Genomic DNA, 12,722 nt, shown 5'->3' with positions numbered 1-12,722 from the left:
CAACATATGTTGTCATCCAAGCAACGTTATCATGGACATCCCTGCATATTTCAGCAAAACCATGCCAAGCCACGTGTTACAACAGCGTGGCTTCGTAGTAAAAGAGTGCGGGTACTTTCCTGGCCCGCCTGCAGTCCAGACATGTCTCCTATCGAAAATGTGTGGCGCATTATGAAGCGTAAAAAAAATATGACAACAAGACCCTGGACTGTTGAAAGACTGAAGCTCTACATAAAACAAGAAAGGGAAGGAATTCCACTTTCAAAGCTTCAACAATTAGTTTCCTCAGTTCCCAAACGTTTATTGAGTGTTGTTAAAAGAAAAGGTGATGTAACACAGTGGTGAACATGTCCTTTCCCAACTACTTTGGCACGTGTTGCAGCCATGAAATTCTAAGGTAATGATTATTTGCAAAAAAAAAAAAAAAGTTTATGAGTTTGGACATCAAATATCTTGTCTTTGTAGTGCATTCAATTGAGTATCGGTTTAAAAGGATTTGCAAATCGTTGTATTCCGTTTATATTTACATCTAACACAATTTCCCAACTCATATGGAAACGGCGTTTGTAGATTTACTTGTGTTGATTCAAGGAAATAAATATGTACAGTGTATGCAAGATTTCATCTGGTGAGGTAAGGATGGTTGTTGGAAAGGGGAGAGACCAGCCCAGAAGTACCAAAGAGGAACTGATCAATTATCTCCCTGGAGTTAAGAGCACAGTCACCAAGAAAAACACATGACTTCGGACAATGTGATGTGGTCAAATGACACCAGGATTGAGCACTTTGGTATCAAGTGGACTTCAAGTGTTTGGAGGATGACAAATGCTGAATAAAAGTCCGACAACAGCATCTATACAGGTGGAAGTAGAAATATTCTGTTTTGGGCATTTTTTTGGACCAAAACCCAACCTTATATGGTTTTTCAACTTTGCTGACCATCTGACATATCTAAACCACGATCAAGTATTATTGCTCTTAATCGACAATAAGACCAATTCATTTGTAACCTATAGCAGTGTTTTTCAACCTTTTCTGAGCAAAGGCACATATTTTTCATTAAAAAAATCATTTTCATTGAAGAAATCATTGAAAAATGAAACTCAGCAGCCGATATTGACAATTAAAAAGTCGTTCTCGCAATTGTTGTATATGAATTCAAACCATAACCAAGCATGCTTCACTACAGCTCTTGTTTCAAAGTAGGTGAACTGTAAACACCCGTCACATCACGCCGTGACTTATTTGGAGGTTTTTGGTGTTTTTTCTTTGTGTCGTGTTTTAGTTCTTGTCTTGTGCTCCTATTTTAGTGGATTTTTCTGTTTTGTTGGTATTTTCCTGTAGCAGTTTCATGTCTCCTCCTTGAGCACCATTCCAAGCACCTGTTTTGTTTTAGCAATCAAGACTATTTAAGTTTTCGCCATCCTTCTTTGCAGGGACATTGTGGATTGTCATGTCATGTACAGATGTACTTTGTGGACACCGTCTGCTCCACACGCTTTAAGTCTTTGCTGTCGTCCAGCATTCAGTTTTTGTTTACTTTGCAGCCAGTTCAGCGTTAGTTTTGTTTTGCATAGCCATCCCTAAGCTTCGATTCCTTTTCTTAGCAGCACTCGCCTTTTCTTTATTTTTGATTTAAGCATTAGATACCTTTTTACCTACACGCTGCCTCCCGTTTATTGTGATCACAACAAACAACAAACCATGTTGACATCTACAAATCAATTAGCTATCTGCTGCCACCTACTGATATGGAAGAATATTACATGGTTACTCTGTCGAGCTCTCGACAGCACAGACACTCAACAACGGAACATTATTTGCGGATTACAATTACTGGTTTGCAAAAAATATTTTTTACCCAAATAGGTGAAACTACATAATCTCCCGTGACACACCAGACTGTATCTCACGGCACAGTAGTTGAAAAACACTGACCTATAGTACCCCGATTTACAAATTTAATTGGTTCAGTGACAAAGCTCTTAACGCAAAACCCTTGTCTACCTATTCAACACCTCCCATTAAAACAAATTGAAATCAAATTAATTGGTGCAGCCCCACCAAAATATAACACTTTCACAATGTAACACGCCTGTTAAACAGGAAAAACAAAAATTTAGATAATAAATATTGTTAAAAAACAATGGTAAATGGATTGTACTTGTATAGCGCTTTTCTACCCCTTTTTAAGGAACCCAAAGCGCTTTGACAGTATTTCCACATTCACCCATTCACACACACACATTCACACACTGATGGCAGGAGCTGCCATGCAAGGCGCTTACCAGGACCCATCAGGAGCAAGGGTGAAGTAACTCGCTCAAGGACACAACGGACGTGACTAGGATGGTAGAAGGTGGGGATTGAACCAGTAACCCTCAGATTGCTGGCACGGCCACTCTTCCAACTTCACCACGCCGTCCCCAACTGAATGTAGTACAAACAGTTTTGTGAAATAATTTACAATATTTAAAGTGAACATTTACGGCATCTCCTTCCAGCTGCTTCTCAGTCAAACACACCATCAGCAGTTTTCCCCATATTTTTAAAGGATACATTTTTTATTATTATCATTATTAGAAATTATTTTAACATTATTGACTGGGATTAGACTCATTCTGCTTCAGTATGGTGACTATACAATACGCTCGAACTGCTTCGCTAAAAAGGCGACAAACTCGGGCAAGTTATTAATGATTTTTTTTTTTTTTTTAAATCAACCTCCTATTGAAACTATCCATCCATCCATTTTTCTACCGTTTGTCCCTTTTGGGGGTAACAGGGGGTGCTGGAGCCTATCTCAGCTGCATTCGGGCGGAAGGCGGTGTACACCCTGGACAAGTCTCCACCTCATTGCAGGGCCAACACAGATAGACAACATTCACACTCACATTCACACACTAAATTGACCCATTGAAACTAATTGAAATCAAATTAATTGGTGCAGCCCCCCAAATTAGAACAATTTTAACATTTAACACGCCTGTTAAACAAGAAAAAAATAACTTTTAGATAAGAAATATTGTTTAAAAACAATACAAATGAATGTAGTACCAACAGTTTTGTGTAATAATGTACAACAATTAGAGTGAACATTTACGACATCTCCTTCCAGCTGCTTCTCAGTCAAACACACCATCAGTAGTTTTTCCATATTTCTAAAGGATACATTTTTTATTATTATCCATCCATCCATTTCCTACCGCTTGTCCCCTTCGGGGTCGGGGGGTGCTGGAGCCTATCTCAGCTTTATTCAGGCAGAAGGCGGTTTACACCCTGGACAAGTCGCCACCTCATCGCATGTCCAACACGGATAGACAGACAACATTCACACTCACATTTACACACAATCAATCAATCAATCAATGTTTATTTATACAGCCCAAATCACCAGTGTCTCAAAGGGCTGCACAAACCACAACAACATCCTCGTTAGAGCCCACATAAGGGCAAGGAAAACTAATCCCAGTGGGACGTCGGTGACAGTGACAAGGATGACTATGAGAAACCTTGGAGAGGACTGCATATGTGGGAATCCCCCCCCGCCCCCCCCCCAACACAGTAGCGAGAGTCCCGTCCATAGTGGAGCCAGCCGGAAACCATCCCAAGCGTAGGCGGATCAGCAGCGCAGAGATGTCCCCAGTCGATACACAGGCGAGCGGTCCATCCTGGGTCCCGACTCTGGACAGCCAGTACTTCATCCATGGCCACTGGACCGGACCCCCTCCACAAGGGAGAGGGGGACAGAGGAGAAAAAGAAAAGAAACGGCAGATCAACTGGTCTAAAAAGGGGGTCTATTTAAAGGCTAGAGTATACAAATGAGTTTTAAGGTGAGACTTAAATGTTTCTACTGAGGTGGCATCTCGAACTGTTACCGGGACACTAGGGACCATTTAGTGTTGCCAATGAACCTATCCCCAAGTAGGGAGCCGGAGGGAATCCGCGCGGTCACGGTGAGGACAGGCAAACTCCACACAGAAAGATCCCGAGCCTGGGATTGAACCCTGGACTACTCAGGACCTTCGTATTGTGAGGCAGACGCACTAACCCCTCTACCACCGTGCTGCCCCACAGATAGACCGACTATTATTATTTTTTTTTTTATTATTATAACATTATTGACTGCCACTAAACTCATTCTGCTTCAGTATTTTAAAAATACGATACACTTAAAACTGCTTCGCAAAAAAAGGCGAGACGCTTGGGCATGTTTTTGATTTGAATTTTTTTTAAATTAAACTAATATAATCCGCAGGCACGGCACAGAGGTTAGTGCATGTGCCTCACATTACGAAGGTCCTGAGTTCAATCCCGGGCCCGGGATATTTCTGTGTGGAGTTTGCATGTTCATCCCGTGACTCCGACTTCCTCCCACCTCCAAAAACACGCACCTGTGGATAGGTTGATTGGCAACACTAAGTTGGCCCTAGTGTATGAATGTAAGTCTGAATGATGTCTATCCGTGTTGGCTTTGTGATGAGGTGGCGACTTGTCCAGGGTGTACACCGCCTGCATGTTCTTCCCGTGACTCTGGCTTCCTCCCACCTCCAAAGACATGCACCTGGGGATAAGTTGATTAGCAACACTAAATTAGCCCTAGTGTGTGAATGTGAGTGTGAGTGTTGTCTATCCGTGTTGGCTCTGTGATGAGGTGGCGACTTGTCCAGGGTGTACACCGCCTGCATGTTCTTCCCGTGACTCTGGCTTCCTCCCACCTCCAAAGACATGCACCTGGGGATAAGTTGATTGGCAACACTAAATTAGCCCTAGTGTGTGAATGTGAGTGTGAGTGTTGTCTATCCGTGTTGGCTCTGTGATGAGGTCTCGACTCGTCCAGGGTGTACGCCGCCTTCCGCCCTAATGCAGCTGAGATAGTCTCCAGCAACCAATCCCCCCCCTCCCCCCCCCCGCAACCCCGAAAGGGACAAGCGCAAGAAAATGGATGGATGGATGGATAATATCATCATCTTCTCTGTCCCTGTCCCACACACTCACTTTTTCCTTCCATGGTTGGAAAACAAAGTTAACTATGTCCATCTCTACCTAAAAGCAAATTCTGGCGAGTAAGACCTGATGTTTTGGATGATCCCAAATATAATTTGGAGTATTTTACATTGTTGTTTTGTCTGTTTCAATTAAAACATAAATATGCCGGACTGTTACTGTTACCGCCCAGGCCGACATACATCATTCATTACTCAGCAACGTGCACAAAATATTGCTGCATCATGACTTATATTAACGCGGAAACATTTTCATCCAATTATTCCACGGAATGATTTGAACATGTCCTCTGCCTCCGTCTCCATTTACAGAGTCTTATTATTACTGCTGGGGTGGGGGGGAAGATTGCAGTGGATTGCAGGGCCGTGCATGCATAATGATGTACAGTAAATCAATAGGCCATAAAGGAACATTAGCCTTCCGTCATGTCGGCCTCTGTTTGGCATCAAACATGAAGTGCGTACAGTTTGCTGTCTTTTGTACCTGGGGGATTCCATTTCCAGAAAACATCATCATCATCATCATCATCATCATCATCATCATCACCATCATCACCAGCATCACCAGCACCATCACCACACACCCTCCTCAGCAGATGGACAGAAGTCAACCCAATTCTAACAAAGCCCCTCTCTACCCCTCATCCCATGACAATAGACGGAATCAAGCAGATTAAAGGCGATAGCTGCCATTTGCTGTCATGGAGGAGCACAGCTGACGAGCACAGAAACAAGCGCCTACCCGCTGATGTTTTGCCAACGGAGCTCGGAAACCGCTGTGTAATTCCTCCTTTCGCGTGTCACTGTGGATTCGTGCGTGTATTTGTGTGTGTGTGTGTGTGTGTGTGGGAGGATGAGGATGGAGTGAACCTATCTCTCTTTCTCTCTCTTACTCTCCGACCAAGTAAACGCTGCTGCCTTCACGGAGGCTTGGAAATCCCTGCTTCGACATCCGGTTAAAGCGCACCTCAGTACACTATAGCAGTGGTTCTCAACCTTTTTTCAGTGATGTGCCCCCTGTGAACATTTTTTTTTTTAACTCAAGTACCCCCTAATCAGAGCAAAACATTTTTGGTTGAAAAAAATGAGATACATAAGTAAAAAAACAGCACTGTCAGCAGTTTCTGATTTATTAAATTGTATAACAGGGCAAAATATTGCTCATTTCTTGAACTATTTGGAAAAAAAGATATAAAAATAACTAAAAACTCGTTGAAAAATAAACAAGGGATTCAATTGTAAATAAAGATTTGTGCACATAGAAGTAATCATCAACTTAAAGTGCCCTCTTTGGGGATTGTAGTAGAGATCCATCTGGATTCATCAACTTAATTCTAAACATTTCTTCACAAAAAGAGAAATCTTTAACATCAATATTCAAAAATCTATCTGTCAACACTGAATGTTGCATTGTTGCATTTCTTTTCACAGTTTATGAACTTACATTCATAGTTTGTTGAAGTGGGGGTCCGGTCCGATGACCATGGATGAAGTACTGGCTGTCCAGAGTCGAGACCCAGGATGGACCGCTCGTCGGGACCCAGGATGGACCGCTCGCCTGTATCGGTTGGGGACATCTCTACGCTGCTGATCCGCTTGAGATGGTTTCCTGTGGACGGGACTCTCGCTGCTGTCTTGGAGCCACTATGGATTGAACTTTCACAGTATCATGTTAGACCCGCTCGACATCCATTGCTTTCGGTCCCCTAGAGGGGGGGGGGGGGGGGGGGTTGCCCACATCTGAGGTCCTCTCCAAGGTTTCTCATAGTCAGCATTGTCACTGGCGTCCCACTGGATGTGAATTCTCCCTGCCCACTGGGTGTGAGTTTTCCTTGCCCTTTTGTGGGTTCTTCCGAGGATGTTGTAGTCGTAATGATTTGTGCAGTCCTTTGAGACATTTGTGATTTGGGGCTATATAAATAAACATTGATTGATTGATTGAAGTATTATTCAATAAAAATATTTATGAAGGATTTTTGCATTGTTGCTATTTTTAGAATATTTATGAAAAATCTCACGTACCCCTTGGCATACCTTCAAGTACCCCCAGGGGTACGCCAACCCCCATTTGAGAACCACTGCACTATAGGGCTGCGAATGTTTGGGTGTCCCACGATTCGTTTCAAAATTGCTTTTTTTTTTTCAATTCAACACGATTCTTGATTCAAAAACGATTTTTTCCCCTATTTAAAAGGATTCTGTATTCATTCAATACATTCATTCATTAGTCATTTTTCCTGATTAATATTAATTTTAGAATTTTGATGACATGTTTTAAATAGGTTAAAATCCGAACTGCACTTTGTTATAATATATAACAGATTGGACCAAGCTATATTTCTAACAAAGACAAATCATTATTTCTTCTACATTTTCCAGAACAAAATATTTAAAAGAAATTCAAAAGACTTTGAAATAAGATTTACATTTGATTCTACAGATTTTCGAGATTTGCCAGAATATATATTTTTTAATTTTAATCATAATAAGTTAGAATGAATTTTTCACAAATATTCTTCGTCGAAAAAACAGAAGCTAAAATCAGGGGCGTCACTAGACTTAATACTGTACTGGGGCACACCTGGGGCACAAATAATTCATGTGAGCGTGCAAAGCGCGCAAGCAAAAACATTTTTAGCACTTATTTATCATAAAAAATACAGAAATAGTGCTTTAAACTATGAAATCATATCAGATTATGTTGTATGGATCTTTGATTAACCACCTGAAATTAACTAATGCATTTGGCCTACTTGTGCACTTTTTTACTGCAGACTTCTAAACAGATACTGGTAGAAGCAAAAAGGAAGAGCAATTATCCATCCATCCATTTACTACCGCTTATTCCCTTTCGGGGTCGCGGGGGGCGCTGGCGCCTATCTCAGCTACAATCGGGCGGAAGGCAGGGTACACCCTGGACAAGTACCCACCTCATCGCAGGGCCAACACAGATAGACAGACAACATTCACACTCACATTCACACACTAGGGCCAATTTAGTGTTGCCAATCAAACTATCCAATTAATCTTTTTGAAATATTTATTGCAGTAATCATCTGCAAACTTAACATCTACAAAGGTAAAAAAAAAGAAGCACCCCTACACCTGTGTTCTTTTATATTATTTAATTTCCATTCCATCAGATACACCATGTGCAGGTCAAAAAAGCAAAACTGCTTGGTGTGCTATTAGACCAGGGGCGCTCACACTTTTTCTGCAGGCGAGCTACTTTTCAATTGACCAAGTCGAGGAGATCTACCTCATTCCTATTTATAATTTATATTTATTTATTTATGAAAGAGACATTTTTGTTAACAAGTTAATGGTGTTTAATGATAATACAAGCATGTTTAACACACATAGATTCCTTTCTTTCATGAAGACAAGAATATAAGTTGGTGTATTTGATTCTGATGACTTGCATTGATTGGAATTAGACAGTGGTGCTGATAACGTCCGCATTTTCAAATGGAGGAAAAAAAAAAGTCCTCCTTTCTGTCCAATACCACATGAAAGTGGTTGGATTTGGCATCTCATTTGTCCAACTTGCATACTCGTTTTTAAACACTTTGTTATGAGAGTAGCATATGTGTGTGGCCCTTTAATGTCTGGCAGCAGGTCAGTGATGTCAGTGAGTGTGCGGGTGGGCAAGCAAGTGAGAAAGCGGTCGCTGAGGGCGGGGGAGAAATACATTGGCATCAAACTCCGTAGCTTGCTGGCTTGTGCACGCTAGCTTTCTGAGACTCTTATTTTGTTAGCACAGGCAGGATGAAACAGGTCTTTTATGGTGAAGACAGGAACTGTGCAGTCGGTCTTTAGAGTTTTGACAGTAGGTACGGAGTCTCTAGAAATAAAATGTGTTTCTCTGCGTCCGCCCTGCTAGTGATTTTTTTCTTAAATATGAGCTCGCAGCAGCCAGCGTCATCTCACAAGATCCTCGGGTGCCGAGAATGTCAAACAACTGACGAAAGTGAAGTCTTGGTATGATTGATGATTGCTCATTTTTATGTGTATTTTTTAATGCCTGGCTTGAAATCGACCGACACACCCTCCGAGATCGACCAGTCGATCGCGATCGACGTAATGGGCACCCCTGTATTAGACAGTCAACTGTCATGGTCCGATCATATCGTTAGTATTTTAATGAAAATGGGAAGAGGTTTAGCCATGGTCAGAAAGTGCTCCAACTTCTTGACATCCTCAACAATGGGTCAAGTTATACAGTCCTTGGTTTTGTGTCATCTTCATTACTGTCCTATAATATGGTCCGCTACAACTAAGTCTGACCTGAACAAACTTCAACTTGTTCAAAACAGAGCGGCTAGACTGTACTTAAATGTTCATTGCGCACTAATATTACATTTATGCATTCACGCCCGTCCTGGTTGTCTGTTGAACAAAAGATGCAGTGTAGTCTCCTTATGTTCTTTAGAACTATCATGTTAGATCAATCACCAGATTACTTTTACAAACAGTTTTTAAAATCAACTAAGACACACATTCATGACACTAGAAATGCCAGCAATGGCTATTTGGCACTTCCTGCTCCCAGGACCAATCTCCTCAAACATACAGTCATGTATAGATGTATTTCATTCTGGAATACATTGCCATCACACATTATCCTCTCACAAAGTAAATTGTCATTCAAGACAGCTTTGAAGATACACCTATTGCAGCTACCCACATGACGTGAATTTTTAATACTGGTTTTAACTAGCTATGTTATCTTATGTTGTATTTTTCCATTGTATGTCGGGTAATGCATGTATTCTTTGTATTTTAATTTTGTATGCTCCTATATGAACTCCAGGAAGACTAGCAGTTGCCTTGGCGTCAGCTAATGGGGATCCATTCAATAAACAACAAACAATAACCAACATTATGTTTCATGTTCATTACAAATTCCCCCGACAGCTCGTACAGCAAATGAATATGTTTGTCTTGATACAAGGAATAATGTTAGCTAACTTAGCATCAACTTAAGACAATGATGTTGCCTAGCTAGCTAGGACTTCACTTACATCTCTCATTTCTCGCTGCTTGTTCCCTGCTGCGGGCGAATAACTTTCTGATATACAGTTACAGTTTGAGTCAAATCAAAATCAAAATAATATCCATCCATCCATTTTCTACCGCTTATTCCCTTTTGGGGTCACGGGGGGCGCCGGCGCCTATCTCAGCTACAATCGGGCGGAAGGCGGGGTACACCCTGGACAAGTCACCACCTCATCACAGGGCCAACACAGATAGACAGACAACATTCACACTCACATTCACACAATAGGGCCAATTTAGTGTTGCCAATCAACCTATCCCCAGGTGCATGTCTTTGGAAGTGGGAGGAAGCCGGAGTACCCGGAGGGAACCCACGCATTCATGGGGAGAACATGCAAACTCCACACAGAAAGATCCCGAGCCTGGATTTGAACCCAGGACTGCAGGAACTTCGTATTGTGAGGCAGACGCACTAACCCCTCTTCCACCGTGAAGCCCTCAAAATACTATAATTAACAAATTGTTGTTGGCTAACGTTACCTACCTCACGCAGTGATTCGCATTCTCTCTCTCTCTCTCTCTCTCTCTCAACTGAAATCTCGATCCACACGTGAATAAATGACCATATTACTTAGCCATGTGCTCATTGTTAAGTGGAGTGAATACAGTAGCAATCAATTACCATACTAAGTAGTACGTGCGCTGTTGTCTATGTTATGTGGACTTAAAACTCTGAAGCGTTTTTTTTTATTGGTGAAATTTGTACTGGGGCACTGCAGATCAACACTGGGGCACGTGCCCCAGTGAAATATGTCTGGCGACGCCCCTGGCTAAATTTAAGAATTAAATTAAAATGTATTTCTTATTCTTTACAATAAAAAAAAAAAACTTGAACATTGATTTAAATTGTCAGGAAAGACAATGGAAGAAATTTAAAAGGTAAAAAGGTATATGTGTTTAAGAATCCTAAAATCATTGTTAAGGTTGTATTTTTTCTCTACAATTGTCTTTCTGAAAGTTATGAGAAGCAAAGTAAAAAAAATAAATGAATTTATTTAAACAAGTGAAGACCAAGTCTTTAAAATATTTTCTTGGATTTTCAAATTCTATTTGAGTTTTGTCTCTCTTAGAATTAAAAATGTCTTGCAAAGCGAGACCAGCTTGCTGGTAAATAAATACGATTTAGAAAATAGAGGCAGCTCACTGGTAAATGCTGCGATTTGAGCTATTTTTAGAACTGGCCAGCGGGCTACTCATCTGGTCCTTGCGGGCTACCTGCTGCCCACGGGCACCGCGTTGGTGACCCCTGCTCTAGAGACTGAGAGGATTTTTAGCACTCATAGATGAACACAGGAGCAGGCTGACACCTGAGCATCTTGAAGTGCTCTTCTTTGTTAGAAAGAATCTCCCCATTATGCTTGGACTTCAATTGTTTGCCCCCCCCTGACTGGGGCAAACAATTGAAAGGAGTGCGTGGCGCAGTAGGAGAGTGGCCGTGCGCAACCCGAGGGTCCCTGGTTCAAATCCCACCTAGTACCAACCTCGTCACATCCGTTGTGTCCTGAGCAAGACACTTCACCCTTGCGCCTGATGGGTGCTGGTTGGCGCCTTGCATGGCAGCTCCCTCCATCAGTGTGTGAATGTGTGTGTGAATGGGTAAATGTGGAAGTAGTGTCAAAGCGCTTTGAGTACCTTGAAGATAGAAAAGCGCTATACAAGTACAACCCATTAGATGAGTGTGTAGATATTTTTTTATTTTTTAAGTTTACACTTGTTCAAGAGCAAGTATTGATGCTGAGTTATAGACATTCTATCCCACTCAGGTTGTTTGTGTGTTTTGCCATCCATCCATTTTCTACCGCTTATTCCCTTTTTGGGGTCACGGGAGGCGCTGGCGCCTATCTCAGCTACAATCGGGCGGAAGGCGGGTTACACCCTGGACAAGTCGCCACCTCATTGCAGGGCCAACACAGATAGACAGACAACATTCACACTCACATTCATACACTAGGGCCAATTTAGTGTTGCCAATCAACCTATCCCCTGGTGCATGTCTTTGGAAGTGGGAGGAAGCCGGAGTACCCGGAGGGAACCCACGCATTCACGGGGAGAACATGCAAACTCCACACAGAAAGATCCCGAGCCTGGATTTGAACCCAGGACTGCAGGACCTTCGTATTGTGAGGCAGACGCACTAACCCCTCTGCCACCGTTGTTTACAGCATTATTTGCACTTTATTATACTGTTCACTTTTTTACTGTTTAATGATGTCATTTCTGTTTGTCATGTATAATTTTTCGATATTTTGTGTTTATCCTTGAATACCAACCATTGTGTATTATTCAAACTCACCTAATTCAGTTGGCTAGTTGTTATCAAGAGTACTAAAACACTTTTCAACATGAATCTGACAACTAAGTAGGCTAAATATCTTTAAACTTAAATACATGCTCGGATAGGCCAGTATCGGCCGGTATCGGTACCGGATCGGAAGTGAAAAAAAAACAATCTCGGAATTGGATCGGAAGTGCAAAAACCTGGATCGGGACATCCCTAATATGGGTATACCGCATATATATATATATGCAGTTGAAAATGGATGGATGGATGGATATATATAAAAATATATAATTCACATCCGGAAGGCGGCGGTAATGCACTCACTTAGTTTGCAACTGCAACTGCCGTAAAACCAGAAGAAGAAGAAAAAGCGACT

At 41.7% G+C, this 12,722-nt stretch overlaps 1 protein-coding gene across 1 annotated transcript in view; it reads right to left on the bottom strand.

The window, feature by feature from the left end:
* Positions 1–5,896, bottom strand: part of peli3 (pellino E3 ubiquitin protein ligase family member 3) — a 29,367-nt gene extending 23,471 nt beyond the window's left edge. The window contains exon 1 of the mRNA XM_061912363.1: positions 5,750–5,896. The gene's annotated coding sequence lies outside the window, so the exon portion shown is untranslated. The remainder of the gene's footprint in view (positions 1–5,749) is intronic.
* Between the last annotated feature and the right edge of the window lie 6,826 nt (positions 5,897–12,722).

Source organism: Nerophis ophidion, linkage group LG10 (genome assembly GCF_033978795.1).
Source record: "Nerophis ophidion isolate RoL-2023_Sa linkage group LG10, RoL_Noph_v1.0, whole genome shotgun sequence".
Classification (NCBI taxonomy): Eukaryota; Metazoa; Chordata; class Actinopteri; order Syngnathiformes; family Syngnathidae; genus Nerophis; species Nerophis ophidion.
The sequence above is the reverse complement of the archived record's forward strand: the minus strand, read 5'-3'. Positions and strand labels throughout refer to the sequence as shown.